General features: G+C 38.7%; 1 long non-coding RNA gene across 1 annotated transcript in view; it reads left to right on the top strand.

Annotated features, from left to right (window-relative positions):
* Positions 1-514: 514 nt before the first annotated feature.
* The window catches only part of Cdh7l1 (cadherin 7 like 1), a 51,643-nt gene continuing 25,953 nt past the window's right edge, over positions 515-26,204 (top strand). Inside the window, exon 1 of the long non-coding RNA XR_010060203.1 lies at positions 515-720. This is a non-coding gene — a long non-coding RNA (cadherin 7 like 1). The remainder of the gene's footprint in view (positions 721-26,204) is intronic.

The raw sequence follows: 26,204 nt of genomic DNA, 5'->3' as shown, positions 1-26,204 counted from the left end.
AGTCTAAGTTTATGCTGCCAGCAAAAGTATTTCTCTCCCCTTATTTGGAGCTTTTTTGCCTTTTTGCCCAGTGTCATCACAGAATCTTATTCTGGTATCTGTTCCTTTTCTTACAAGTCCTGTTAGATTAGGACCTCACCCTTGAACTTCACACAGTTTTTGAAGCCTCCGAGAAAAATATATACATAGGAAATTGAGGCTTTAAGAATTTGAGGGTAATGCAGTTTCATCCATAATTCTTTGACACCTAGGAATTTGATATCTAAATCTGATAGACATACAAAATAATATCAGGAAATATTTCATATCATTCTTCTACTTATATTTCCTTATTAACCTGATTTAAAGTTATTTTCATTTTTTATAGATGACATTTGTTTTGTAAAATGTTACATCAGATCTTTTGTAAAATTTTAAAGATTTATGTGCAGAGTCAAATAAATAAACGTTATCTGTAATACATTTAAAAACACTTGCTTGCCCAAATTATTACTAGAAGTTATATATCTGGGTGCAAAAAGACACTGAAGAAGATTCAACAATTATACTACTTTTAGCATACATAGATGTTCATATGAATATGTGGGTTTATGATATATATTAGAATAAAAGTTTATAGGTAGCCAATTTATTTTCTTCTTATCTCAACTCTTTCCAGAGACCCTATAAGAAGAAAGAGCTACAACCTATCAAGAAAGAACTGAAGCCTCTAGACAAAAGGTTGGTCTTTTATACCAGAGAAGAAAGACACTAATCAGTGTGTTTATTTTTCATGTTGACAAATATACCTGGTGACTTTAATGCTGAAATATAAGAAAGCATAAGTTGTTGAGCACTCAATTAATTGTGTTACATGTATGCAAGTATGTGAATCTTTGTGTATGCATGCTGAAGCCAGAGTAAGACATTGAGCATCTTTATCTATTGCTAGTCACTTTATTACTTTGAGACAAGGTTTCACATTGAACCAGAACCTCAGCTAGACTGGCTAGCCAGTGAGCACTTCAGATCCACCTGTCTTTTTGCCATGAGGATGGTATGTGACTTTTTACATGAGTGCTAGGGATTTGAAATCAGGTCTTCTTGCTTACAGAACAAATTCTATGAAAAGGTCAGCGTCCAGATGTGTGCTTTTTCATAAACTTGGAATGTATTCATTTATTAATGTTATTGGAGAATCTGAAGCTATAGAGTGATTGGAAACTAATTATGGGGTTCTCCAAAGGAGAAGAGTTCAGAGGGGGAGTTCTAGGTCCGAATGTAAACTCTTCTTCAATGACTAACTGGCCTCTGACCTATACACGTGCAAATCAAACCACAGAGTCAATCCTAAAGGAAAAACTTGAACAATTAATTTTTAGTTGGATTAATTGGCTACATTAAAAGGAGAGGATTTAAGCTGAAAAGATTGCTCAGTGGTAATGATCCTGTGCTACTCGGAAGAAGATGTTGGTTCAGTCCCTAATACACACATTAGGTGGATCATGGCTGCCTGTAACTCAAGGGCATATAATATTCTTTCTGGCCTCTGTGGGTGACAGCATGCATAACCCCTTCCCATATACACATATTTAAAAATAAAAATAAATCTTTAAAGAATTAGTCTAGATATTGGAATATGTTTATCATAAAGAAAATTTAATGCATAAGATGATAATAAAGACAGGGCCTCTCCAACATCGAAAATGAAGCTTTGTTCTTCATTATTTGTTAAAATAATGAAGAAAATTCTAGACATAGGACATTTAAAGACAAACCACCAATTAATTATACCAATGTAGATGTAAACAAGCCTACATTCAACACTTTATTTTTAAAAAACAACGAAACATAAAACAGAAACAAAAGCAAAAGAAAACCCCAAGCAAGCCCAAGAGACCCCCAAACCAAAAAACTAAACCAAAAAACTAGCACAATTATAAAAATCAAACAAAAAATTAAAATTTAAGATGATGAAACAATTAACAAATCCAAAAGTTCTTTGAAAAGATGAATGAAATTTATAAGCTTCTACCACATTTGATTTTCAAAAGGATTACAGAAGATGCAAAATGATAACATCAAAAATGAAAGAAAGGCTTATTTTATACCCTGTGACATGAGACGAAAAGTAGACAGTATGCAAGATATTTCATGACAAATACATTCAGGCAAAAGACAAGGATTAAATTTTGTAAGAAAAAATATGACAAAATTGATACAAGAAGAAATAGAAAATTAAGCAACCCATGTCTGTTAATTGGATGCTATTCCAACTTCCCATAAACTTGTTTTAAAAATAATAAATGTTAACTGTCACAAGTGAGTCATTTCTGAAGTATGTGATAGTGTTTTTCTCACAAATATTTTTCTGCTGGATAGTTTGATTGGGAAGTCCTTTTTCCTTATAGGTGTTACTGAATTAAAATTATTATAGCCCTATCATTAGTAAAAATTTCACATTCTCAGATATTATCATTTGTTACAGCTGCTTTCATAGATCTAGCCAATTAATCTGAATTCTAAACATTTCCTTATATAAGCCACCACCTGCTAGAGCAATGGTTCTTAATCTGTGGAGTGTGTCCCCCACAGGTGTTGCATATCAGATAACTTACACATCAGTTATATCCAATATTTATTTAACATACATTTAATAGATGATAATTCATGAAGTCAAAATTAATAAGATCCGAACAAACGTCTTTATTTCTTTAAATAGGTTATGTCTGTGTGTTTATGTACATGTGCATACCGATACCTGCAGAAGCTAGAGTTGGTCATCAGATCCCATGAAGCTGTAGTTACAGGTTGTATCATGGATATTGGGCACAAAACATCAGTCTTCTGAAGACCAATAATTGTTATTAACTTCTTAGTCATCTATTTCCATCCGTTTAATTAAAAAACCTTTTATACAATATATTTTGATTATATTTTCTCCTCCATCAATTTCAACTAGATTCTCCTCAACCCCCTTTTTCACCCCATTTATGTTCTTTCTCTTTTACAAAAACTCCCACAAAAGTGAAAATCAAAGCAAACAATCAAAACTCTAGTAATATAAAAAGTGCCCAAGCAAAACAAAATAAAAAGCATATATATCTCAAAACTGGAGTGTATTTGTATTATCTAACTACTTTTGGGTTTACGGTCTGCCCTCTAGTGTGGGTTATAAACCTAGTGACACTTTTTTTGGAGAAAATTGATTTTTCCTTTTGCTAGTGGATATCAAGGGTAGATAGCTTCTTGGTTAGGCTTCACGTTGATTTTCCCAACTCAGTGCTGGGACCCAAGCAGGACCCCACGTATACCCCATGCTTGGATCCTTCTTGTTTGGAACTGAGCAGCTCTAGTGCATGCTAACACAATCTGTCTGAATGTATATATCCTGTTGTGTTTGGAAGATCATCCTCAATCTCCTACAGCTCCCTCCTCTTCCGCAGAATCCCCCAAACTTGGGGGGGGGGAGGTATTGGATGAAGACATCTTTAAATTATAACCTTTGAAAGCTTTTAAGCTCTGTGTATGTTTAAGAGGACTGTTAGAAGCTGATAAGATTAAGATATGCTTGAGAAAGCTCTAACTATTTTTAAGGAGAAAGAAGAAACATTTTGAAGAAGATCAGTCAGTTTCAGTTTAGACAGAATTGCCTAATTAATATTTTTGGACTTTAACTGAAATAAGCAATGTTGAATTTTCTAAACCAGAAAGAATAGTTCTCAAGGAGGTGACTTTTTTATTTCTAATTTTTAGAAAATAAAGTGTGTGCATGAATTTCATATATGTACATTCACAGATCTCAAATTTTCTTAAATACATGTAAAACTTATTATTTTGTACTGACACTGAAGTGAAGTCTCCTTTCTGAGAATACTATTTGACATTTTGTAATTTCTCTAGGCTTAATCTATTTTTTCACTATTCTTATACTTAAAAATCACCAAACACCAAGCTCTTTGACTCTATGTCTAATGTCAGAGGGCTTAGATGGAGTTGGTTCTCCATCTTTGCTACCCATAGCATGCATTTATCTTGGGCTTGCTTGACTCTCTGCCTCCAGTTTTCCTTGGCAGATATCTCATGGTCCTGCCATTTTTAATATCTTATGTTCTGTAACACAACCCAGACTTCACTTCACAACTCCACTCAATGGCCTCTCAGGGCCTCTTGCCTCTCAACAACTTTCACCCAGGGACTGCCCTGCCACATAGTACTAAGAAGCAATGGCTCTCTGAAACCATGGGAAAGACCACAGAATCACTTATCTTTCTAAACTCTGAAGCTAGTGCCAAATGGTGATTACTGCCAGGATGACTGTGAGCTTGGCATGGCCTTGGCCCTTGAACTATCTTGCCATTAGCTTTTGCTTGCAGTTGTCTTCCAGGAGCAGAAAAATGTCTTGTGTTCTCTTTCACAAGTTGGAAGCTTATTGGGGTAGGATCTTGACCTGAGAACACAAATTTTTCCAAGGCAGATCTGTCCTCTCCTTCTGACACTTATCTTAATAATTGTTGCTTCTCTTCTAGCATAAACCTTGACTGGAATATTAATCTTGTGGTGTTCTTTGTTCCTCTCTGTACATTTTGTATTTCTTCCTGAACCATTGTAGGTTGATTTCAATTGTAGCTTCAGGTATAGTCTTAAGTCATGGACAGAAAGCATTGCCAATATAGGAATAGTGGGTCTCTACCCCAGATACCAGTAGTGTTCTTCTCTGAAACCTGTTGAGCAAAGCCCACACAGTCTTCATTACTCTCAGTGCTGTATCCCAGACGCTTACATAATTGTTCTTCTAGTACAACCACTAAAGCCTTCCACAATCCTCTAAGAAGTAGCATGGTCAGCAAACATTTCTTGGCATCTGCAATAGTGACTGGGTTTGGTGTCTGTGTATGGGATGGATTCCCAGGTGGGGCAGTCTCTGGATGGACTTTCCTTCAGACCTTGCTCCACACTTTGTCTCTGTATTTCTTTTAGACAGGAACAATTCTGGGTTAAAAATTTGGAGATGGATGGGTGGTCCCATACTCCAACCAGGGGCCTTCTCCCTCCCTTTTGTGGAGTATTTCAGCTTAGAATTGCTTGTTGACATGAGTCTGATATAGCTGTTTTCCAGAGTCTGACAAATACAGATGTGGATGCTCACAGCCAACTACTGGACTGAGCATGGGGTCCCCTATGGAATAGTTAGTTAAAGGGCTGAAGGAGCTGAAGGGGTTTGCAACCACATAGGAAGAACAACATCAACCAACCAGATACCCCAGAGCTCCCAGGGACTAAACCACCAAGCAAAAAGTACACAGGAAGGGGACCCATGGCTCCACCTGTTTATGTAGCAGAGGATGTGCTTTATCTGGCATCAATGGGAGGGGAGGCCCTTGGTCCTGTGAAGGCTCCTTGTCCAGTGTATGTAAATGCTAGTGTGGTGAGGTGGGAATGGGTAGTTATGTAAGGGAGCACCCTCATACAAGCAGGGGGAAGGGGAATGGGATGAGGGGTTGAGGAGGTGAAACAGAGAAATGGGATAATCTTTGAAATGTAAATAAATAAAATATCCAGTTAAAAAATAAAATAAACAAATGGTAACTGTAAAAAGGAGAGAAAGGAAAAAAATGTTCTTAGACAAATACAGGTAAGACTAACAGTAAAACCATCTTAACACCTACTGTGGTGATATAGAAGTCATTTCCTCTTTTCAATCTGTTTTCTTTTTTCTTTATAGGTTTCTCTCTTGATTTTAATTGTAACTACAAAAATATACCATGTAAGAAATTTTTAAAAAATTAGAAGAAGGAGTAGATGGTCAGACCTATCATAGAAATAGTCCATTCTCTTGTACCAAATTCTGCATTATTTTTCTATTACTGTAAAAATATACCAGTGACTAAGGCACCTTATAGAAGGAAGAGTATATTTGGGCTTATGGTTCCAGAGGGATAAAAACTCATGATCATTCTGGTGGGGAAGCAGGACTGGAGCAGGAAGCTGGGGACTCCCATCTTAAACTTCAAGCATGAAACAGAGTTGGCACCAGGATGGTGAGGGCCAGCTTTGAAAGTTGCAATTATGAGAAGCTATAAGCATGGTGTCAGTGTGTGGTACAGCAAGTTTTCAACCTCCTGGCAGCTGAGGAGCTAAAAATAGAAGAGGAAGTAGAGAAAGAAGGCCAGGGGGTCACTGAAATCTCTTCAAGAACACACCTCAAAAATGACCTCACTAGATCTCACCATTTAAAGTTCCCATCACTTTCCAATTGCATGTGCTGGGCCTTTGAACTACAGTCAAAGCACAGAGTCTACCTGGGATGTATCTGAAACCCCAAGTGACTCCAAGTATTAGCACTTGAGTGGAAGCTCACTTGACTCAAAGGCCGTTCTGATTTCAAACAGTTTTCCATAATAAACTGGGTGCTCCTGTTTCCTGGACTACACAGTCCTCCTTTCCCTCCTCCACATTCTCTTCCTTGTCTCTGTATGTATGAATTGCACAAAATAATGGTCTTCATTGTGACATTGTTACTTCATGACATAACATGTTACCAATTTTCTCTTGTCATCCCTCAGTCTATCTCAAATAATTACATATGTAAAACAGTCTAATTTTTTTTTCTGATAGGAAGGTACTTCACACTGTCTTTAAAAAAGACAGCTGGAAGTTATAAAGCTTCTAATAGTGTGCACATGTGCTTGCTGGCTCTGTTCCATGAAGGTTCCTGGACCTTAAGTACTGATTTCAGAATTTGTTTTCCTTATATTTTAAACCCTAGCAATTCTCTCCTGCATTTCAATGCCTCTCTTTACAGCCCCTGCAATCACCACTCCCCTCCCCATCCCTCTCCCCACCTCCACCCGTGCCACAAGACCAGAAAAGCAACTTAATTCATCCCTACTATCACACAAAATCTGCTTATTTCTAAGAAAATCAGACAAAATAAGAATAACAATCCCACAGAAGAAACACCGCTTAAATAACAAAACTAAAAGAACGAACAATGCTTTGGATTACTCCATGGCTTATTAAGATTGTCCCTGGAGAGACCATGCATGACTCCACAGAACTGGAGCTGGAGACGCTTAGTCCCCCAAAGAAAGGGGAAGCACTATATCAAAGACAAAATGATGTCCACTGCCATCAACAACAACTCAGAACAGGTGGTGCTTTAGAAACAGTTCTGTGTTTCCAACATCCTTTCCTGAGCTATAACACTAGAGTGAGGTGTGGTCTTATGGAACAGATCTGCTCATTAAGCTTTAAGAGCCAACCTCTAGAGAAAGTAGCCCAGTAAAAGAAAAGAAAATGAAGGTAGATTATTTTTCACATAGCTTATTCTTTATTTTTTTTATTAACTTGAGTATTTCTTATATACATTTCGAGTGTTATTCCCTTTCCCGGTTTTCCAGCAAACATCCCCCTCCCCCCTCCCCTTCTTTATGGGTGTTCCCCTCCCAACCCTCCCCCCATTGCCGCCCTCCAACCAACAGTCTACTTCACTGGGGGTTCAGTCTTAGCAGGACCCAGGGCTTCCCCTTCCACTGGTGCTCTTACTAGGATATTCATTGCTACCTATGAGGTCAGAGTCCAGGGTCAGTCCATGTATAGTCTTTAGATAGTGGCTTAGTCCCTGGAAGCTCTGGTTGCTTGGCATTGTTGTACATATGGGGTCTCGAGCCCCTTCAAGCTCTTCCAGTTCTTTCTCTGATTCCTTCAACGGGGGTCCTATTCTCAGTTCAGTGGTTTGCTGCTGGCATTTGCCTCTGTATTTGCTGTATTCTGGCTGTGTCTCTCAGGAGCGATCTACATCCGGCTCCTGTCGGTCTGCACTTCTTTGCTTCATCCATCTTGTCTAATTGGTGGCTGTATAGGTATGGGCCACATGTGGGGCAGGCTCTGAATGGGTGTTCCTTCTGTGTCTGTTTTAATCTTTGCCTCTCTATTCCCTGCCAAGTGTATTCTTGTTACCCTTTTAAAGAAGGAGTGAAGCATTCACATTTTGATCATCTGTCTTGAGTTTCGTTTGTTCTAGGCATCTAGGGTAATTCAAGCATTTGGGCTAATAGCCACTTATCAATGAGTGCATACCATGTGTGTTTTTCTGTGATTGGGTTACCTCACTCAGGATGATATTTTCCAGTTCCAAACATTTGCCCATGAATTTCATAAAGTCATTGTTTTTGATAGCTGAGTAATATTCCATTGTGAAGATGTACCACATTTTCTGTACCACATTCCTCTGTTGAAGGGCATCTGGGTTCTTTCCAGCTTCTGGCTATTATAAATAAGGCTGCTATGAACATAGTGGAGCACGTGTCTTTTTTATATGTTGGGGCATCTTTTGGGTATATGCCCAAGAGAGGTATAGCTGGATCCTCAGGCAGTTCAATGTCCAATTTTCTGAGGAACCTCCAGACTGATTTCCAGAATGGTTGTACCAGTCTGCAACCCCACCAACAATGGAGGACTGTTCCTCTTTCTCCGCATCCTCGCCAGCATTTGCTGTCACCTGAGTTTTTGATCTTAGCCATTCTCACTGGTGTGAGGTGAAATCTCAGGGTTGTTTTGATTTGCATTTCCCTTATGACTAAAGATGTTGAACATTTCTTTAGGTGTTTCTCAGCCATGCAGCATTCCTCAGCTGTGAATTGTTTGTTTAGCTCTGAACCCCATTTTTTAATAGGGTTATTTGTCTCCCTGCGGTCTAACTTCTTGAGTTCTTTGTATATTTTGGATATAAGGCCTCTATCTGTTGTAGGATTGGTAAAGATCTTTTCCCAATCTGTTGGTTGCCGTTTTGTCCTAACCACAGTGTCCTTTGCCTTACAGAAGCTTTGCAGTTTTATGAGATCTCATTTGTCGATTCTTGATCTTAGAGCATAAGCCATTGGTGTTTTGTTCAGGAAATTTTTCCAGTGCCCATGTGTTCCAGATGCTTCCCTAGTTTTTCATCTATTAGTTTGAGTGTGTCTGGTTTGATGTGGAGGTCCTTGATCCACTTGGACTTAAGCTTTGTACAGGGTGATAAGCATGGATCGATCTGCATTCTTCTACATGTTGACCTCCAGTTGAACCAGCACCATTTGCTGAAAATGCTATCTTTTTTCATTTGATGGTTTTGGCTCCTTTGTCAAAAATCAAGTGACCATAGGTGTGTGGGTTCATTTCTGGGTCTTCAATTCTATTCCATTGGTCTATCTGTCTGTCTCTGTACCAATACCATGCAGTTTTTATCACTATTGCTCTGTAATAATGCTTGAGTTCAGGGATAGTGATTCCCCCTGAAGTCCTTTTATTGTTGAGGATAGTTTTAGCTATCCTGGGTATTTTGTTATTCTAGATGAATTTTCAAATTGTTCTGTCTAACTCTTTGAAGAATTGGATTGGTATTTTGATGGGGATTGCATTGAATCTGTAGATCGCTTTTGGTAAAATGGCCATTTTTTATATATTAATCCTGCCAATCCATGAGCATGGGAGATCTTTCCATCTTCTAAGGTCTTCTTCAATTTCTTTCTTCAGTGTCTTGAAGTTCTTATTGTACAGATCTTTTACTTGCTTCATTAAAGTCACACCAAGTTACTTTATATTATTTGGGTCTATTAGGAAGGGTGTCGTTTCCCTAATTTCTTTCTCGGCTTGTTTCTCTTTTGTTTAGAGGAAGGCTACTGATTTATCTGAGTTAATTTTATACCCAGCAACTTTGCTGAAGTTGCTTATCAGCTTTAGTAGTTCCCTGGTGGAACTTTTGGGATCACTTAAATAAACTATCATATCATCTGCATATAGTGATATTTTGACTTCTTCTTTTCCGATCTGTATCCTCTTGACCTCCTTTTGTCGTCTGATTCCTCTGGCTAGAACTTCAAGAACTATATTGAATAAGTAGGGAGAGAGTGGGCAGCCTTGTCTAGTCTAGTGGGATTGCTTCAAGTTTCTCTCCATTTAGTTTAATGTTAGCAACTGGTTTGCTGTATATGGCCTTTACTATGTTTAGGTATGGGCCTTGAATTCCTACTCTTTCCAGGACTTTTATCATGAAGGGGTGTTGAATTTTGTCAAATGTTTTCTCAGCATCTAATGAAATGATCATTTGGTTTTGTTCTTTCAGTTTGTTTATATAATGAATCACGTTGATGGTTTTCCATATATTAAACCATCCCTGCATGCCTGGGATGAAGCCTACTTGATCATGGTGGATGATTGTTTTGATGTGCTCATGGATTCACTTTGCCAGAATTTTATTGAGTATTTTTGCGTCGATATTCATAAGGGAAATTGGTCTGAAGTTCTCTTTCTTTGTTGGGACTTTGTGTGGTTTAGGTATGAGAGTAATTGTCGCTTCATAGAAGGAATTCGGTAGTGCTCCATCTGTTTCAATTTTGTGGAATAGTTTGGATAATATTGGTATGAGGTCTTCTATGAAGGTCTGATAGAATTCTGCACTAAACCCGTCTGGACCTGGGCTCTTTTTGGTTGGGAGACCTTTAATGACTGCTTCTATTTCCTTAGGAGTTATGGGGTTGTTTAACTGGTTTATCTGTTCCTGATTTAACTTCGGTACCTGGTATCTGTCTAGGAAATTGTACATTTCCTGCAGATTTTCAAGTTTTGTTGAATATAGGCTTTTATAGTAAGATCTGATGATTTTTTGAATTTCCTCTGAACCTGTAACTATGTCTCCCTTTTCATTTCTGATTTTGTTAATTTGGACACACTCTCTGTGTCCTCTCGTTAGTCTGGCTAAGGGTTTATCTGTCTTGTTGATTTTCTCAAAGAACCAACTTTTGGTTCTGTTGATTCTTTCTATGGCCCTTTTTGTTTCTACTTGGTTAATTTCAGCTCTGAGTTTGATTATTTCCTGCCTTCTACTCCTCCTGGGTGTATTTCCTTGTTTTTGTTCTAGAGCTTTTAGGTGTGCTGTCAAGCTGCTGACATATGCTCTTTCCTGTTTCTTTCTGCAGGCACTCAGCGCTATGAGTTTTCCTCTTAGCACAGCTTTCATTGTGTCCCATAAGTTTGGGTATGTTGTACCTTCATTTTCATTAAATTCTAAAAAGTCTTTAATTTCTTTCTTTATTTCTTCCTTGACCAGGTTATCATTGAGTAGAGCATTGCTCAATTTCCATGTGTATGTGGGCATTCTTCCCTTATTGTTATTGAAGACTAGTTTTAGGCCGTGGTGGTCTGATAGCACGCATGGGATTATTTCTATCTTTCTGTACCTGTTGAGGCCCGTTTTTTGTCCAATTATATGGTCAGTTTTGGAGAAAGTACCATGAGGAGCTGAGAAGAAGGTATATCCTTTTGCTTTAGGATAGAATGTTCTATAAATATCTGTTAAGTCCATTTGGCTCATGACTTCTCTTAGTCTGTCTACGTCTCTGTTTAATTTCTGTTTCCATGATCTGTCCATTGATGAGAGTGGGGTGTTGAAATCTCCCACTATTGTTGTGTGAGGTGCAATGTGTGTTTTGAGCTTTAGTAAGGTTTCTTTTGCATGTAGGTGCCCTTGTATTTGGGACATAGATATTTAGGCTTGAGAGTTCATCTTGGTGGATTTTTCCTTTGATGAATATGAAGTATCCTACCTTATCTTTTTTGATGACTTTTAGTTGAAAATTTATTTTATTTGATATTAGAATGGGTACCCCAGCTTGCTTCTTCTGACCATTTGCTTGGAATGTTGTTTTCCAGCCTTTCACTCTGAGGTACTCTCTGACTTTGTGTCTGAGGTGTGTTTCCTGTAGGCAGCAGAATGCAGGGTCCTCGTTGCATGTCCAGTTTGTTAATCTGTGTCTTTTTATTGGGGAGTTGAGGCCATTGATGTTGAGAAATATTAAGGAATAGTGATTATTGCTTCCTGTTATATTCATATTTGGATGTGAGGTTATGATTGTGTGCTTTCATTCTCTTTGTTTTGTTGCCAAGACGATTAGTTTCTTGCTTCTTCTAGGGTATAGCTTGCCTCCTTATGTTGGGCTTTACCATTTATTATCCTTTGTAGTGCTGGATTTGTAGAAAGATATTGTGTAAATTTGGTTTTGTCATGGAATATCTTGGTTTCTCCATCTATGTTAATTGAGAGTTTTGCAGGATACAGTAACCTGGGCTGGCATTTGTGTTCTCTTAGGGTCTGTATGACATCAGTCCAGGATCTTCTGGCCTTCATAGTTTCTGGCGAAAAGTCTGGTGTGATTCTGATAGGTCTGCTTTATATGTTACTTGACCTTTTTCCCTTACTGCTTTTAATATTCTTTCTTTATTTTGTGCGTTTGGTGTTTTGAGTATTATGTGACGGGAGGTGTTTCTTTTCTGGTCCAATCTATTTGGAGTTCTGTAGGCTTTTTGTATGCCTATGGGTATCTCTTTTTTTAGGTTGGGGAAGTTTTCTTCTATGATTTTGTTGAAGATATTTACTGGTCCTTTGAGCTGGGAGTCTTCACACTCTTGTATACCTATTATCCTTAGGTTTGATCTTCTCATTGAGTCCTGGATTTCCTGTATGTTTTGGACCAGTAGCTTTTTCTGTTTTACATTATCTTTGACAGTTGAGTCAATGATTTCTATGGAATCTTCTGCTCCGGAGATTCTTTCTTCCATCTCTTTTATTCTGTTGGTGAAGCTACTATCTACAGTTCCTTGTCTCTTCCTATGGTTTTCTATATCCAGTGTTGTTTCCATGTGTTCTTTCTTGATTGCTTCTATTTCCATTTTTAATTCCTTCAACTGTTTGATTGTGTTTTCCTTTAATTCTTTCAGGGATTTTTGTGTCTCCTCTCAATGGGCTTCTACTTGTTTATTTATGATTTCCTGAAATTCTTTCAGGGATTTTTATGACTCCTCTCTATGGGCTTCTACTTGCTTATTTATGATTTCCTGGAATTCTTTCAGGGATTTTTGCGATTCCTCTCTGTAGGCTTCTACTTGTTCTCTAAGGGAGTTCTTCATGTCTTTCTTGAAGTCCTCCAGCATCATGATCAAATATGATTTTGAAACTAAATCTTGCTTTTCTGTTGTGTTTGGATATTCCATGTTTGTTTTGATGGGAGAATTGGGCTCCGATGGTGCCATGTAGTCTTGGTTTCTGTTGCTTGGGTTCCTGTGCTTGCCTCTCGCCATCAGATTATCTCTAGTGTTACTTTGTTCTGCTATTTCTGACAGTGGCTAGACTGTCCTATAAGCCTGTGTGTCAGGAGTGCTGTAGACCTGTTTTCCTGTTTTCTTTCAGCCAGTTATGGGGAGAGAATGTTCTGCTTTCGGGCATGTAGTTTTTCCTCTCTACAGGTCTTCAGCTGTTCCTGTGGGCCTGTGTCTTGAGTTCACCAGGCAGGTCACTTGCAGCAGAAAAGTTGGTCTTACCTGTGTTCCCGAGGCTCAAGTTCGCTCGCGGGGTGCTGCCCTCGTGCTCTCTGTGGCGGCAGCAACCAGGAAGATCTGCGCAGCCGTTTCTGGGAGCTTCAGTGCACTAGGGTTCCAGATGGCGTTTGGTGTTTTCCTCTAGCGTCAGAGATGTGTGCAGAGTGCAGTCTCTTCTGGTTTCCCAGGTCTGTCTGCCTCTCTGAATGTTTAGCTCTCCCTCCCATGGGATTTGGGTGCAGAGAACTGTTTATCCGGTCTGTTCCTTCAGGTTCCGGCGGTGTCTCAGGCGCAGGAGTCCTGCCGCTCCTGGGCCCTCCCCCACGGGAACCCAGAGGCTTTATACTGTTTCCTCTTGGGCCAGGGATGTGGGCAGGGGTGGGCAGTGTTGGTGGTCTCTTCTGCTCTGCAGCCTCAGGAGTGCCCACCTGACCAGGCGGTGAGGTCTCTCTCCCACAGGGTCTGGGAGCAGAGAGCTGCTGCGGGCCGGGATCCGTGGGTGTGGGACTCCCAGTAAACACAGGAGGTGCCCAGTCCTAGAGGAATTCTGCCTCTGTGTGTCCCGAGTTCACCAGGCAGGCAGGTCTCTTGCAGCAGAAAAGTTGGTCTTACCTGTGGTCCTGAGGCTCAAGTTTGCTCGCGGGGTGCTCCCCATGAGCTCTCTGTGGCGGCAGCAACCAGGAAGATCTGCGCTGCCATTTCCGGGAGCTTCAGTGCACCAGGGTTCCAGATGGCGTTTGGTGTTTTCCTCTGGCGTCTAAGATGTGTGCAGAGTGCATTCTCTTCTGGTTTCCCAGGCGTGTCTGCCTCTCTGAAGGTTTAGCTCTCCCTCCCACGGGATTTGGGTGCAGAGAACTGTTTATCAGGTCTGTTCCTTCCACATAGCTTATTCTTATTGTATTCTTTTCTTCTCTTTTCTCCATCTGTGTCATCTATCCGTTTACCTGTTATACGAAGGAGAACAATTTCCTTCAGTGTATTTGGGAGGAGAAAGAAGATATATCTGGAGATAATAAAGATAGTTGTAATTATGTAACTATGACAGTAGGAGAAAAGTACTTGTGATCAGTGATAGTTGGTAAAATGAATGACTCACCCCTGGGCAAGCCTATGTGGTAATCTTGATTGCATTAGTAGAGAACAAGAGTTAAACACCAGCAGGCATCCATATGACTGGGTATGAGTTGACCAGTAGTGTTAAACCCTTGTTGCCTTAATTCTACACCATGATGAACTGAACCTTCAACTCTTGAGTTAAAATAAACTCTCCCTTAAAGAGTTTTCTCACAGTATTTTACCTCAGCATAAAGAAAGGGTAAATAGACCATACTGAGCATATTTATAGGCTAAATGATAATGTTGCATGAGTGCATATGCATATAGATAAACACATATATGCACACATGAATACAAAACTTCAGAAGTAATGCTATTGCATTTTGACGTAACCCTGGTCATACTTCCCTCAGACAGTTATATTTCAGGGGCTCTGTAACCCACTCTGACACACTGTTTAGAATAACATATTCCACCACACCCATCATCCCTCAAGTCCATGTTATTTTAGTACAATCATTCCCCATTAGACATCTGTCATTATCTTAGGTTTCATAATTACTATCCTATGTTATTCAATAAAAGCCCAAAGAGGACAGAGCAGCAGTTCCTGTCTTCTGGTGTTCTGTATTCACCAGTGTATTCTCAGTACTAAACCTGCAACTTGCACATTATGCTCTAAGTAAATATTTACAGGAACAATCAAATACATGCTCAATACCAGAATCAAATTTAGATCTTATCTCCACTTCAGTAATGTAATTTAACAGATGACCCAATACCATAGCAAGTATGGTCTCCTGGCAATTCTAATCTTTTCACCTCTTCTTCTGAGATGCCCCCTGAGCTGTAGGTGTAGTGTTTTATCATACATGTCTAAATGAGTTGGCCACCCCATTGTCAGTAATTCATTGACCATTGTGGGTATCTGTAATTGTTTCTAAATACTTCTTTGATGGGGGTTGAGAACTATACTTATCTATAAGAATTAGGTACTTCACATATTTAACCCCATAACACATTTAAACCAGAGAACAATTTTATGAAGACAATACTATAAACCATTCCCATATTTATATAAGAAAACAGAAACTAATTAATTAATTACCTCAAAATCATACATTTTAAATAACAAAAGGAGCTTTAACCCAGGCAGGCAGTATTTAAGCTCTTTATCAACCAAACATTGTACAGATGTATAATGGAATGGAACTATAGGGGAAAAGAAATGAATGTGAATTCAATCAACATGTGTTCTTCATCTGGATGCATTACTTCTATCAATGTGGTGTTTCCTTTTGAATGTTCACTTGGCACAAAGAAGAATCACTTGGGAAAGGAGCCTTTATAACGAGTTGTATAGATTACGTTATCCTATGGACAGGTTGCTGATATATTATCTTAATTGGAAGACACACCCTGAGTGGCACCACCTCATTGTGAATGAAAAGGAAAGAGTTCTTGAGCACGAACATACAAGCATTAATTCGTTGCTCTCTGTTCCTAACCATGAATGTGATTTGAATAATTGCTTCAAGTTCATGAACCTTGATTTACTTGCAATGATAAACTGTAATCTGGGATCATAAGCCATATAAACCTATCTCTGTCTGTCTGTCTATCTATCTATCTATCTATCTATCTATCTATCTATCTCTATCTATCATCTATCTATCTATCTATCTATCTATCTATCTATCTATCTATCTCTCTATCTCTCTATCTCTCTATCTCTCTATCTCTCTATCTCTCTATCTCTATCTCTCTATCTCTCTATCTCTACCTACCCATCCATCTACCCATCATCTTCTATTCTTCTCTCATACATTACACACTGACCAAAGTTTCTCTTCACACCTTCCTCTTTCCCCAAGATTCACTTCTTTACGCCATTAAAAAAAGCATGCCTTCCAGGAATATAATAACTTACATTAAGACTAGGAACAAATCTTCATATCAAGGCTTGATAAGACAACCCAGTAGGAAGGAATAGGTCCACAGAGCAGGCCAAAAAGTCAGATATATCTCTCACTCACACTGTTAGGGAGTCCTATAAGAACTCAAACTATACAAACATAATGTATATGCAGAGGATCTAGCGCATACACATGCAGGGTTGGTTTCTGAGATCCCCTATGATCCCTGCTTAGTTGATTCTTGGGAGGTATTCTACTGGTGCCCCATTACACCCTCCTACAGTCCTCCATCTTCATCTTCTGTGGGGTTCCATTGGCTCCCCTTAGTGTTTGCCTGTGGGTCTCTGTATCCATTCCATCACTTGTTGGATGTTGCCTCTCTGATGACCCTTGGGCTAAGCACTGTTCAATGGAAATATCAGAATATCATTAGGAATAAAAAATATTGAGTAATAGTAATAATATAAGCATTTGGCTATTTCTTAATCTCGTTATTTGTATGAAAATTAACATAAGTTCTTGAAATAGAAAGTAGTTATTTAGTGCTCACCCAGAATACTAAGGTACACTAAAGAAGGAAGTTCTCTTATGATTGTGCCTTATTATTGTTGTCATATATGGTAAGTGGAAAAGTATCAATAGTCTTTAACATAATTTGGTGGCACAATCCTGTAACCCCTGGATAGAGGCCAGTCAGGCTTACATAAAAGGTTCTAGACTAATTAGGGCCACATAATAACCCTTTATCTCAAAAGAAAAAACAAAGGAAAAGAGAAAGGGCATGGTTCTTCAATAGTCTGGGCTTCATGCTAAGGTTTCTGTAAGGTTTTAATTAACTAATGTAGCCTTCAATTCTTTGACTTCTTTTATGACTACATAGCTCACTTTTTAACATTAGGAATCACAGTTACATGCTATAGCTTTGGAGTTAGACCTTTAGCATGTAAAATGGCAACCCAAGGTGCCTGAGACTTATCCACAATTAAGTAATTATGATATCTTTAAGTAGCCAGAAAATATATTTTAATGTTTTTGATTCTATACAACAGGGAAAACTTAAATAATTTTCATTCTGATGAAATCTTGTCAGTTTACAGAAATAATGTGATTCACATGGAATCACACAGCTGATCAAGTGACAATATTTAGAACTGGTCTCACATTTACTTATATATTAATAATTTTTTATAGTTACAAAGATGGTATAAGTGAGAATGCTTACCACCAATTCTCATTAACTGAGTGTGATTCTTGAATCCACATGATGGAAAGAGAGAACTAAGTCTTGCAAGTTGTTCTTTGATGTCCACATGCTTCCCTAAAACTGCTAGTAAACAATTTCTTATACAGTACACATAACAGTTCTACTTTGGTAAAGCTACATTTTTATCATACTTAAAGCACTAGTCATAAAATGATTCAGAGTCAGGCTTGTGTTAATAGTTGGTTTTGCTGGAATTGTTGGGATTTTACTATTTGGAATCGTCAGACTCCTTGATGTTAGATTATTTGCCAAATATGCAAAGAAAGTACTTTTTCTTAATTTTTGTTATGAGGAATATTGTCTTTGAAATATATGCATATAAAAGAAGTACTAAAATGCAATAAGAGATTATACTGTTTCAGGGAAAAGCCAATAGTAAGTTTACCTCTAGGTTCCGTAGCCTGACCACACATGAGTAATTGGGTAGGTTTATAGTGCTAGACATGAATTCCCTCCTATTGAGCTGTTCTTAAGTCCATTAGACAGCTATTGGTTATTGTGTAGACATAAATTGTTGCTTTGACATTTTTGGAGATATCTTATCATTGTGGCCATTGTTGTAGTGTATAGGTGTCTTTTTTCCTTGGTAGCTTAAGTATATAACTTTCTAGCATCACGAAAGCCAATCCTTAGAGAGGACATTTCTAGCTATAGCCAATATGATTCTCCCAAATCTTGTGTCTGAAGTGTATTTTCTCTACAGCAATAGGTTCTTACCTTCAATTAGTAGTAGGAAACCCAGTATGCCTTCTGGCTATCGCTGTAGACATGTTCTATAATTGTGTTTCAAACTTAAAACAGTTGTGTTCCTTTTCCCAGTCTTTTCTTCAATATACCTTCTTCCAGTTTGTATTCATATTGTCCATCTAGTTACCTCAAGACTAACCAATCAGTCTATATTTCTCCATTGTTAGGTTTTTGGTTGTCAAATAGATTCAAGTAAGAAATAGGCAAGGATGAATGAGGTGCATATTTGAATATTCCTGTGAATGATTTTCTAAGGGGGATTAAATGAAGGGAGAATACTTGCTTTGAATGTGGTAGAGCCATATCATGGGCCAGGGTCATAGAGTGACTGGAAGGCTGAATATATAGTATTATCTTTTCTCTGCTTATTAATTTAAGATATGAGGAAGTGAAGAGTAATGGCCACAACTATTTCTGTTGCCATGACTTCCCCATCAGAGTGAACTGTGAGCTCTGTCTAGTTTCATTTCTATTGCTGTGATAGAATCCCAACAAAAAGCAGCATAGGGGAGAAAGGGTGAAGTGGAAAAAAATTTGTTTTGTGACTCAGTTGTGTCATGCAATGTTTTTCTGAAAACTGTCTTATGAAAGGATGTTTTGCTGAAGCAGACACATGGGAGGAAGTTTTGCTGAGAACATACATGTGTTGTTTTTCCGAAAGCAGCCTGGAAAAAGGGCATGTAATGTTTTGTTAAAGCATATGCTTGAAAAAACTCATGATGTTTGGAATGGATATAAATATAACCCAACAGACAGGACAATGCTGTGTGGTATTAATTTAGCTTGCCACTCTTTGCTGATCATCATTTGTGCTGATTCCATGGACATCAACCAATTTCATAGACTTATATGATTTCTTCTGGATTGAACTGCCATTTCTGATTTGTGAATGGTGTTTGCAAGTGGATCATTGATTCAACTACTACAGCTATGAACTGAACTACTGATATTCTGACAATGCAGATTAGATTTACTACAGAAAAACAAAACAGAACAAAACAAAAACAAACAAACAACAACAACAACAAAAAAAAAACAGGTCTACATACTTCTTTGCCCTGATAACCTTTCCTTACCTCTGGTGGGGATGGGCTAAAAGAGAGATTATAAAAAATTTAAGTACACTTTTTAAAGTAAAGTGTTTTTTAAATAACCCTATGAAAAGAAATTGTGTTTTAGCTCACAATTTCTGGTTTCAGACCATCATACAAAAGATTTCAGGACAGGGCATTCTGGGCTTGTGTGGTGCCAAAACTATTACTTCCTTTCTTTATTCTCTTTCTTTCATCCTTCCTTCCTTCCTTCCTTCCTTCCTTCCTTCCTTCCTTCCTTCCTTCCTTTTTCCCCAAGCAGGTTATTTCTGTGTATCCCCAGCTGTCTTAGAACTTACTATGTAGGACCTGGAGAAATGGCTCAGTGGTTAAGAGCACTAACTGCTCTTCCAGTTCAATTCCTAGCACCCACATGGTAGCTAGCTCACAACTGTCTGTAACTCCAATATCTGACACCCCCACACAGGCATTAATGTAGGCAAAACACAGTGCACATAAAAATTTAAAAAAGAGAAAAGATATCATAGGCAAGTACCTGAAATAGTTGATCATTCAGAATCAAGAACTGAGACAAATGAAATATAGACATGCTCATTTGCTTATGTACCTGCTTCCAACTAGCTTTCTCTTCTCATATCCTCTTCAGTACCTCCTGCCTAGGGAATGGTGCCAACTATAATGAGGTGTCTTTCTACAGCAAAGAACAATCAATAGTGAACCCTCCAAGGTGTGCTCATAGGTCATGCTCATCTTGATAATTGCTCAGTTGAGGCTCTCTTCCCATTTGTTTCTAGTTTGTGTCAAGTTGACAGTTAAAACTAACTACTACAGGGTCTCTTTAGTGGCCTACATCTGGTATTCTCTCACAGTGATGAGAAAGTTTCTAAAGATTGTAGGTAAACTTTGAAAATAGCCTTCCTGAGATTTACACATATTAAAAGTCATTTCCTGGACTACTAGTCTAGTAACAACAAAGGTAATAAATAGTTAAACTTTAATAAAGCAAATGGATTTGGGAAAACATTTCTTATTCCTTTTTTGCTTGATTTAATACTTCGTACCCTTGCTTTGTGTGTAAATCCTTACCTATCATCAATCTGATAACAGACTTGGACATTAAATGTGTAGGACCCTGCTTTGCAAATTTTATTTTCCATTTCTTTCTAAAGTGAAACCATTTGGTATTCTTTAGAATTCTCATATCATATTTATTATCCAGTTTCTCATAGTAAACAAATAAACAGATAAATGTGGAAAATTGCTCCTGTTAGCCCAGAACATTTAACCACTGAAGGGAAACTTCAATTTTCTTGATGAGATCTTTTCTTAGCTTCACCCTCATTCTCTCTTCCAATCTATTAGTCCCTCCTGTTCAGGATAGCAGAATCAGTCTAGCAGAATCAGTCTAGCAGAAGCTATTTCATTTCCAGTACATTCCGAGACACTGTGTAACCAGCAAGCTAGAAGATGCATAAAGTATATACAGCCTTTACACACTGCCCTCTGCCAGGCTAATCTGGGCTCTTGGCATGGCGTAGTTACTTTCTCCAATGTCTTCAGTCTAATAAGTAGAGAGAGCCAGAGAAGATTACCTTTACACTACCTCATTAGCATGCAGTTGTTATAGCTAGCAGGGAGTAGCTAGAAGAGGAATGCATTTTCAAGCCACAGTTCTGTCTCCATGCTTCACACGTACCTCCAAGCTTTGCTCTCGTCTGCCCCTTCAGTGTTTGAGGCCCACTTTCCCCCTTCTTGTGGAAGTAAAACTAAGTTTAAGACAAATGAAATCATCCTGGGGTATTTGGTTTGACTTTGTTTCTGATTGCCTTGACATGAGTTTGCCTGCTTGCCCATACTTTCAGTAATTACTGGTGTCTTGCTTACTACTATTGTCAAAGTATTTGAACATTCTCTTCCTCATGGAGTCTGTGCTTTTCATTTCCAGTATTTTTTTCATGTGGCGTTTCTACTCAATAAACCTACACATCCCTGAATGAGCAGGATCGAGCAGTGACCTATTGTAGCACAGATCTCAGTATGATCAGTGACTGCTATGCAAGCAGCACCACAATTCCAAATCTAGTCTGATCAGATTAGAAGAAGCATTGCACTGTCAGGGTGAGGAAGAGAACACAAAGTGACTAAGTACCAACAGTGAGAATCTCTATGAAAACTGAGTAGTCTATTCGGTACAGCTTCAGGTTGAAATGAAACCTTCTGTTATTTCCCCTGGAGCCAAGTGACCTGGTCTATATACTCAGCCATGTGTACAGAACAGACATATTTCCACTAAAATCTGGTGAAGGATATAACAGCAAGTAGAGAACATACTGGTCCTGGGAAATGTATAGATGAATGGCTGGGGGTGAATGGCTATGATTGTTGCCTGGAATCAGAAGGAAAATGACTGAGGAAGAACAAATTGTGAAAGAAAGGATACATGAAAGTCCTCACCTTTAAATTACAGCACTACTCCAAAAGCAGTGAGGAAGAATGAAATACCAAGGATGGAAAGTCAGACTTGCAATAACTTTTCCTTAGAGACACTTACAAAAAGTGCTAATAGAGGGGCAAAGACCTAAGGTGAGGGCCCTCCTGACTCCATGGTGCTGCTCTGAGAATGTCTGCCTTTCTTACCTTTCTACTACCCTTTGGCTTATTATTGCTGTCTGGTTTTTGGAGGTATTTTATTTGTTGTAATCAGTCTCTAAATGATATATCTCACTGGGAATGTCAAAATCATTCTTAATTGTTAAGGGAATTCATTACTGTCATTTGTTCTCTAAGAGCAATAGAGTCCATGAACAGGAATCGGATCCTGAACAATCCCACTTCTGCATAGAGAACAGAGAGATGGAAGATAGTTGGGAGAACTAGATTTCCTGCCAGAAAAGCTTGGTTTGGGATCAGAGGGCTGCCACAATAAACATAAAACACCTTGCCAAGGGAAAGAGCAAGAAGACTCATTGGGTTCTCAATTCAGAGACAAAATTATAAAAAAATGTGGGCCTGTAGCTAAAACTATCCTCAACAATAAAAGGACTTCAGGGGGAATCACTATCCCTGAACTCAAGCAGTATTACAGAGCAATAGTGATAAAAACTGCATGGTATTGGTACAGAGACAGACAGATAGACCAATGGAACAGAATTGAAGACCCAGAAATGAACCCACACACCTATGGTCACTTGATTTTTGACAAAGGAGCCAAAACCATCAAATGGAAAAAAGATAGCATTTTCAGCAAATGGTGCTGGTTCAACTGGAGGTCAACATGTAGAAGAATGCAGATCGATCCATGCTTATCACCCTGTACAAAGCTTAAGTCCAAGTGGATCAAGGACCTCCACATCAAACCAGATACACTCAAACTAATAGAAGAAAAACTAGGGCAGCATCTTGAACACATGGGCACTGGAAAAAATTTCCTGAACAAAACACCAATGGTTTATGCTCTAAGATCAAGAATCGACAAATGGGATCTCATAAAACTGCAAAGCTTCTGTAAGGCAAAGGACACTGTGGTTAGGACAAAACGGCAACCAACAGATTGGGAAAAGATCTTTACCAATCCTACAACAGATAGAGGGCTTATATCCAAAATATACAAAGAACTCAAGAAGTTAGTCCGCAGGGAGACAAATAACCCTATTAAAAATGGGGTTCAGCCCCAGTGAACTAGACTATGGGGGGAGGGCGGCAATGGGGGGAGGGTTGGGAGGAGGACACCCGTAAGGAAGGGGAGGGGGAGGGGGATGTTTGCCCGGAAACCAGGAAAGGGAATAACACTTGAAATGTATATAAGAAATACTCAAGTTAATAAAAAAATAATAAAAAAAAGAAATGTAAATAAAAAATATCCAATAAAAGAAAAGAAAAAAATGGGGTTCAGAGCTAAACAAAGAATTCACAGCTGAGGAATGCCGAATGGCTGAGAAACACCTAAAGAAATGTTCAACATCTTTAGTCATAAGGGAAATGCAAATCAAAACAACCCTGAGATTTCACCTCACACCAGTGAGAATGGCTAAGATCAAAAACTCAGGTGACAGCAGATGCTGGCGAGGATGTGGAGAAAGAGGAACACTCCTCCATTGTTGGTGGGATTGCAGACTGGTAAAACCATTCTGGAAATCTGTCTGGAGGTTCCTCAGAAAATTGGACATTGAACTGCCTGAGGATCCAGCTATACCTCTCTTGGGCATATACCCAAAAGATGCCCCAACATATAAAAAAGACACGTGCTCCACTATGTTCATAGCAGCCTTATTTATAATAGCCAGAAGCTGGAAAGAACCCAGATGCCCTTCAACAGAGGAATGTGGTACAGAAAATGTGGTACATCTACACAATGGAATATTACTCAGCTATCAAAAACAATGACTTTATGAAATTCGTAGGCAAATGGTTGGAACTGGAAAATATCATCCTGAGTGAGGTAACCCAATCACAGAAAAACACACATGGTATGCACTCATTGATAAGTGGCTATTAGCCCAAATGCTTGAATTACCCTAGATGCACAGAACACATGAAACTCAAGACGGATGATCAAAATGTGAATGCTTCACTCCTTCTTTAAAAGGGTAACAAGAATACACTTGGCAGGGAATAGAGAGGCAAAGATTAAAACAGACACAGAAGGAACACCCATTCAGAGCCTGCCCCACATGTGGCCCATGCATATACAGCCATCCAATTAGACAAGATGGATGAAGCAAAGAAGTCAGGCCGACAGGAGCCGGATGTAGATCGCTCCTGAGAGACACAGCCAGAATACAGCAAACACAGAGGCGAATGCCAGCAGCAAACCACTGAACTGAGAACAGGACCCCCGTTGAAGGAATCAGAGAAAGAACTGGAAGAGCTCGAAGGGGCTCGAGACCCCTTATGAACAACAATGCCAAGCAACCAGAGCTTCCAGGGACTAAGCCACTACCTAAAGACTATACATGGATTGACCCTGGACTCTGACCTCATAGGTAGCAATGAATATCCTAGTAAGAGCACCAGTGGAAGGGTAAGCCCTGAGTCCTGCTAAGACTGAACCCCCAGTGAACGTGATTGTTGGGGGGAGGGTGGTAATGGGGGAAGGATGGGGAGGGGAACACCCATGAAGAAGGGGAGGGGGAGGGATTAGGGGGATATTTGCCTGGAAACCGGGAAAGGGAATAACACTCGAAATGTAAATAAGAAATACTCAAGTTAATAAAAATAAATAAATAAATAAATAAATAAATAAATAAATAAATAAATAAATAAATAAAATGAACAATTATATGCCCATTAAAAAAACGTGGGCCTGGTAACTGTGTTTTTGAACAATAACCCCGATCGTCCCTCTTTGGCATGAGTGCTGTAGTCATTTCAGATGTCTTCCAGGATAATTTCCCAGAGTTACTTACTAGTAAAGCATGTAGGTACGATAAAAAGGATTGTCAAACGTCTCCACTGTAAAGAGCATTTCCAGAAAGCAGGACCTTGTACATGAAGTTGGAATCAGTTCTGAATTAATAGAACACTATTTCATTTCTGCTCCTACCTGTGCATTGCACGCAACAATCCTTTTCTCTAATTCATAAGTGATATTCCTCCAGAATGCTTATCTATACTAATTAGAAGAAAAAATTTAGTATTTGAAATGAATTTGGATTTAAAATTTGCTATTGTATTTTAAGAAAAATATTGGAAAACTGAATCTGAACATCAGTGGCAGCAGTAATAAACAAACTCATCTTTGCTTAAATGCTAACAAGGTAGGAGAATTGTTTCTGACTCATCTCACCCATACTTCCTCTTTCTTTGACTGACTTCTGTCATTTACTGTCTGGAATGTTCTAGAAATGTGTTTAAGTTTTAAAAAACTAATCTATTCAGAAATTCAGAAACTCTTAGGGACTTTAAATAGTATTTCAGCTTCCATTTTTAATATGGCCACGATAAAACAGACTATAGACCCTTGAGTGGTCAAAAATAGATTGGCACATTGTGGGAATCATGGGGGAGATGTTGGAACACAGGGCAGCATTTTGAGTAGTAAAGGTAACAAGGAGAAAAAAAGCTCAGAAGAAAACATACCTCATTCGGTATGTTTTAAAGTGCTTTAAGATTTTGCCTAAATTAAAGTGACATTATCTTCCACTTCAGGAAGATTGCATCTCATTTTAGAAAGTCCCAGGAACCTCTTCTGATTTCTGAAGTGATCAGGTTTTGATGGCATGAAGTACTCAACCCTTGGAGAGATCTAGAAATAGATAATATGGAGACAGAAGATCCCTTTTCTTAAAATCCAGGTTGAATTCAATGCATCGTTTTCCTACTAAGTAGATTTATTTAGGGGATTCAAGTAGCCTGCTAACTTGTTTGCTCATTCCCAGACTGCGCTCAAATCCACAGTTAAAGCACTGGGATATCACATGCCTGTGCTTCAAGGCTGCACGTTCAGGAAATGGAAGCCCTCGACACAGCTTGGTAGCAGAAGATCTGAATCAAAGTAAATGGTGTAAATTATAACTAAAGTGCAAAGCATTTGGACAAAGCGGCATGCTAGTCTAATCAGAAAAATGGTGATATTTCCTTTGTGCAGGCTGGAAAAGAAATTGGGGGTGGAAGGCATTCATCATCAATTCTCAATGTATTTCTGAACTTGGCCACCTAGACTTGTTTTCTCATGTATTTCCAGCTTAAAAATATTTGACTTTAAAATAGCCAAAATAAGTATCCTTTAATCACATTCAACCTATGAACAGATGGACAAACTGCTTTTTATAAATGGGGCATACAAAATACTTGCATTTGAGCCAAAAATTGGGTAGTAGCAATAGCTGAACCAATCTT

Source organism: Rattus norvegicus, chromosome 19 (assembly GCF_036323735.1).
Source record: "Rattus norvegicus strain BN/NHsdMcwi chromosome 19, GRCr8, whole genome shotgun sequence".
Lineage (NCBI taxonomy): Eukaryota > Metazoa > Chordata > Mammalia > Rodentia > Muridae > Rattus > Rattus norvegicus.
Note: the sequence above shows the minus strand (reverse complement) of the source record. Positions and strands in the feature narration are given on the sequence as shown.